The following is a 6,000-nucleotide window of genomic DNA, read 5'->3' on the forward strand; positions in this document are numbered from 1 at the left end:
TAGGCTCCTCCTCCTCCGCCTCTTACAGAGCACGCTCGGCAGAGGAGAGGCAGCTGGAAGTAGTACAAAGCCCCTCCACAGTAGTAGTAGTATTTAGGGGCTATTTTGTTTAGTTCGTCTGACTATAGATGTGGTGGAACTATACAACGTACTTAAAATTAGCTAGTATATATAGTTGAACTAGCTATTTCAGTACGTGGTTGGCAACAATTGGGGAAAAGTTTGGTCGGTTCAGCTATCGAGTTGAATTGTTTGTATAAATTAAGAACTACTGCTTAATCTATGAATGAAATATATGTTTAATTACTGAATTTTAGTTGCAGAAATTAGATACTGCTAGTGATTTTTAGCTTCATATTTTGACAAATCGCAGTGTTACAAGGATTGACAAATCGTACCAAATTGTTTGTATGTGGTTCCACACGGGTCATCCAAACAATTGTTTGCGTTAAAGGGATGCACAAATCCTGCGCTGCTCTCACTTTGCATACGGGTGTTCTATCTAAAATGTTTGCGATCAAGAGCTGCAGAAATCCTGCTCGGCACATTTTCTCTTGACTTCTTGGGGAAGCTGTCGGTTTGCATACGGGTGTTCTAACTAAAATGTTTGCGATGAGTGTTTTATATTTTAAAAGCGAATTAAACGGTGGCTTGGGTTCCATTAATGGAGAGGATGTGAGCAAGGAGGGCGGCCATGGAAGTCAAAGGGCTCGCTTCCGAGTGAGCCTGCGCAGCGAACAGCTCGCATGCTTCCCGGTGAGCCTGCGCACTCAAGGACAGCTTGCACGCCTCTCGGTCAGCCTGCGCACCGGACAGCGCTCGCACGCCTCCCGTTCAATCAAGGTCAAGCAGCTGTCTGCACGGCTCCTCCTACAGCCATTCAAACCAAGACACGTGGCGTCAAGTGAATGGTTAACAGAATTTTGGATTTACTAGAATTTAAAAACTAGGCATCTCAATGATTTGCCGGCAATCAACGGTGCCATGGTGTTTGAAATTCGTTCCCATTTCTTGCATGGGACCTAAGCATGCACCCAAGGACACAGATTTGATTTTTCAACCAATTTATATGCACTGGAGCATGTGCGTGTAGTTCAAACAAACATGCACATAAATGCATTGAAAACTCAGTTAATGCATAAAAATGTCCAAACGAACCCCAAAAAATCACACAAAATCACACAACACTCCTATTGTTCTATGTTGACACGAGAAAAAGAATGAAAACAATAAGAGGCAATGGATATCATTTCGTCCACAAAGGTGGGACGTTCCCTACCGAAAATCATCATGCTTGTTGTGAGAAGCTCCGGTTTGTGAGAAGTATATACCCAAACCTGCCCCAAATGGGACAAAATTTGTACCACAACATGTTGATGCTGCTCCATGATAGCATGCCAAGTTTTAGGAATTTCAGACGAGTTTTGAATTTACTAGAATTTAAAAACCATGCATCTCATTGTTTTGCTGGCAATCAATGGTGCCCTGGTGTTTGAAATTCATTACCATTTCTTGCATGGGACCTAAGCATGCACCCAAGGACACATATTTGATTTTCCAACCAATTTATACGCACTTGAGCATGTGCATGTAGTTCAAATTTGAATTATGCACATAAAATGCATTGAAAACTCAGTTAATGCAGAAAACTGTCCAAACGAACCATGAAAAATCACAAAAAATCACACAACACTCCTGTTGTTCTATGTTGACACGAGAAAGAAATTTGAAAGCAATAAGTGGCAATGGATATCGTTTCGTCCACAAAGGTGGGACGTTCCCTACCAAAAACCATCATGCTTGTTGTGAGAAGCTCCGGTTTGTGAGAAGCATATACCCAAACCTGCCCCAAATGGGACAACATTTGTACCACGGCATGTTGATGCCGCTCCATGATAGCATGCCAAGTTTCATGAATTTCAGACGAGTTTTGGCTTTAATAGAATTAAAAAACTAGGCATCTCAATGTTTTGCTGGCAATCAACAGTGCCCTGCTGTTTGAAATTCATTCCCATTTCTTGCATGGGACCTAAGCATGCACCCAAGGACACAGATTTGATTTTCAACCAATTTATATGCACTAGAGCATGTGCATGTAGTTCAGATTTGAATTGTTCACCTGAAATGGCTAGAAAACCAATTTAATGTATAAAATGTTCAAACGAACCCTAAATAATTCCAATTCTTTTACGACACACATATAGTTGCCTGTTCACTCCAGATAAAAGGTCTAGCAATTCAAACACCGTTCATTGCCGTTGGGATCCCATTATGTAATTCAAATCAAGATGAAAAATCGAGTAGATCGCACACAGTTTATTATCAGCAACCGTGTGAGATGTAGTACAAAATATCTTGGAGCACCGTCGGTGTATAGTACGCTTATGGCTTACGCGAGAAGGTGCGACAACTACAGTCCACAACCGGCATCTCAAGCACACTAGATCACTCCCCAAATATTGTTTCAATGTTCAATTGTCGCTGGTGAAAGATGGGCACGTGGACCTGCGTCGTGAGGGAAACTTCGGTGGCCCACTCTGGCAAGAGCGCGGCCGCAACCACCATGCGCGTGCTAGCAAGGTGCATGAGCGCGGCAGCAATTTGCGACCGGGTGGAAAAAGTAGCCCAAACGGACGTTGTTGCTTCTCAAGTGGCGGCAACAACATCTGCCTCGGGGATAGCAACTGGCAAGAGCGGCACAGCAACTGTCCATTCCGCAGCGGCGGCCTTAGCCCTGATAGAGGCTGCCCATGACCATGTCGAGGCTGCCCCACGCCCAGCTCCTGGCGGTCCCCACACAAATCGAACGAAGCTTCTCCGACAATGGTCGGCAACCCACGGCCAAAGAGCTGGCAATCGCCAAGAGTGTTTGAGCAGCCGACCGTTCCTCCGACACATACCTTGCGATGACGGAGCCTGTCCAAGCCCAGATCGCGTCCGCCCACGCCCAGCTCATGGCAGCCTTTTCCAAAGAGATGGCGGACATGGATGGAGAGATGCTTGCCGAGTATGGTGCGATGGATGCCATGGAGCCCCTTCCCAGGAGACCGTCAGGCGCGAGTTGGACATGGAGGCAGCGTCGGAGATCGACGAGCACTAGCCGTAGTAGTACTCTATGTTTTGTTTAATTAGGAGCGCTGGTCTTTAATTTGTTACAGTAATGTTTAGGTCAGCTAGCTCTGTTTAATTGTTCAACTTGCTCGATTAAGAAGTGTGGGTGCGATGTAGTCTCCTTTGTGTACCCAAATTATGCAATGACGTGGATGACCACTGTCACCATGGAAATTCGAACCAAAACTTTTGGTGTTCAAATTCATCACACACGGGTTAAGCTATCTGAATCATTTGTGACGTCCACATATCGTACACAGTTCTGAATAAGGGACCGTGTCTGATGACACTTTGCGCGCCAGTTTTTTGGCTGAAGCGATTCCAAATTTTCGGCTTCCGCGGAAATATCTACCTCCCGGCCCCTCCCCCTTACCAAAATTCACATTTCCCCTCTTTTCGCCTTCCTTTCCAAGTTGAAACCTTCACTCCTTGCTTGCAGCGCCGCCGCCTCCTCGCCGGCGACCCTCCTTCACGCTGATCGGCCTCCTCTATCCAGGCAGGTAATCCACACCCGACCCACATCCTCCTCCTCCTTCCACATCCCACATGCCCCAACCGTTGGCACGAGTGCAACACCTTCCACCCAAATCACCGACCACTCCATCAAATAAGCGCCAACCTAAGCCATGGTGCACGCAGTATAGCTAGGACCTCAAGGAGCATTTGGTAGCGGAGAAGCAAATTGTGGCCGCATGCACGGATGAGGTTGCAATGGCTGCCATTCGTGCCGACCCCTAGATCTTGGAGGAGCACCTTTCCAATTGCTAGCTACGCCGGTTAAGCATGCTCGGTTTACCCGTTGCGTGTGCTGCTCCTGCCTTTCCTTCACAAAATCTAGTGAATTGTGCTATCTAATTTCACCATGCAATCTGTTGCTCTAGTGTATATGTTCTATATGTCGTGCAGTGTGGTGCTCACTTATTAACTATTTTTTATTAGTTGTCGTCTTCAGTTAACTGTTTGGTTCAATTCTGCAAATGTGATGTTCAATTCTTCAGGCTGCAATTTTGTATTGTCTTCCATGTGAGAAATAAATCGAATTTATCTTTACAAAATTGTGGGTGCATTCTGTTATTGTATACCATGTGAGGAATATATTGAATTTGGCTGTAGTAAATACATGAGAAAAAAATACAATTTCTACAATTGGCTGTAGTTAACTTTTTGGTTAACTCTCTGATCGTCTATTAGGAGTATGTTATATTGTGCAATGTGGTGCTCAGTTAATGTTTGGTTCATTGTTGTGGTGTTTAGTTAACTGCTTGGTTCAATGTTATATTGTGCAATGTGGTGCTCAGTTAATGTTTGGTTCATTTGTTGTGGTGTTTAGTTAACTGCTTGGTTCAATTCTGCAATGCGATGTCCAACTGTCGTGGGTAGAATTTTGTATTGTTGTGCATGTGAGGAATAAATCGATTTTGGCTGCACTTAATACATGAGAAACAAATACAAGTGATATATTTCCTAGTTCTTAATCATGCTTGGTTTGGGTAAATGGGTTAACCATGTGGCTTCAATTAATCTGATGAATCTGCAATGTGCTTATTTTTCATCAACATATTTTACTGTTAGCATGCGAACCCTTACTTAACCTGATGACTAACTACCTTATATGTGTTGCAGGGAAACAATGGGAAGCACCGAGGTTTATAATCGAGGTTAGCATGTGCATGGTCCGTTGTCAAATAGCACATTATTGTGCAATAGCAGGAACCATTCTAATATTTTGGTTTTTAACAATTTGGTCTTGCACATGTAGGTCCTGCTGTCAGAGGTTTTGACCCACTGTTCGACCCTTTTTGCATATGGGGAAATGAGTTGTCCATGAATATCAATCAAATCAAGAAACTCAGAAAGATTGTTAGGAAAAAGAAATTAGCGACAAAAAACAACAAGATCTTTGTCTGGACAAAGAAGAAGACATCAGTTCACTACAAGATGGTACTAACTATTATACCATGTCTTTTTTTATTCCTTTGCCCCATTTCCAATATAGAGAAGATATTTATGCACATCCCTATTTTCAGGCCTTTCCAAAGCAGTTCACTGATGATTACCTCTCAAACCACCTCTATTGTCAGGAGGCGAGGAAGGTTTTCGTACAACACCCACGATTCAATATTGAAGTGTTCCTGAAGAGGTCGAAGGACAAACGGTCAATCATCCACAGGCACCGGCCTAAAGTTGCAAAGACCTTCAACATGAATGAAGGCTCAATATTCACCTTCCGCTTCAGCAGTTTTCCAGATGAGATGCATCTGTCTATATACCGTCTATGATGCTAATTTCGAAAGGTTCTACATGTTGCATGTGGAACTTGCTGCTGGTGTAGTTGTGTAATGGGGTAGCTGAGTGTTGAAACTATATCATGTTGGGTTTTGATATTGTGAAATTCTACTTCCTTAATATGGAAATGAAATATATTTTGTGCTTAATATGAATGTCAATTGGATTAATAAATGGATTACTAATAATAGGGCAATTAGCCTGCTAATGGTGAATTAGCCTGCTAATTGGGTTTTGATATTGCAAACGGTTGTTCAAAAAATACCGTGGGCGATACCCTCAGGTAATGCACACAGTTTCTAGGAATAAACCGTGTTGGTTCAATGAACAATCACACTCGACTTTCTCTTGAAAACTATTTGCATTAGGCCACCTTGCGCAAACGTTTACCACATAAAAACTGTGTGTCATCGACAACCTTTGCCACACAGTTTCTTCTACAGACCGTGTGTGCTACATTCAATAACGCAAACGATTTAACTGGAAAAATTGTGTGTGATGTACCTGTGAACGGAAACGTTTTACTTGGAGCGACTGTGTGGGATGTGCATATGAACAGAAACGTTTAGCGGGGACTGACTGTGTGGGATGTACTTGCGACCG

The sequence above is a fragment of the Triticum urartu genome, chromosome 4 (genome assembly GCF_003073215.2).
Source record: "Triticum urartu cultivar G1812 chromosome 4, Tu2.1, whole genome shotgun sequence".
NCBI lineage: Eukaryota > Viridiplantae > Streptophyta > Magnoliopsida > Poales > Poaceae > Triticum > Triticum urartu.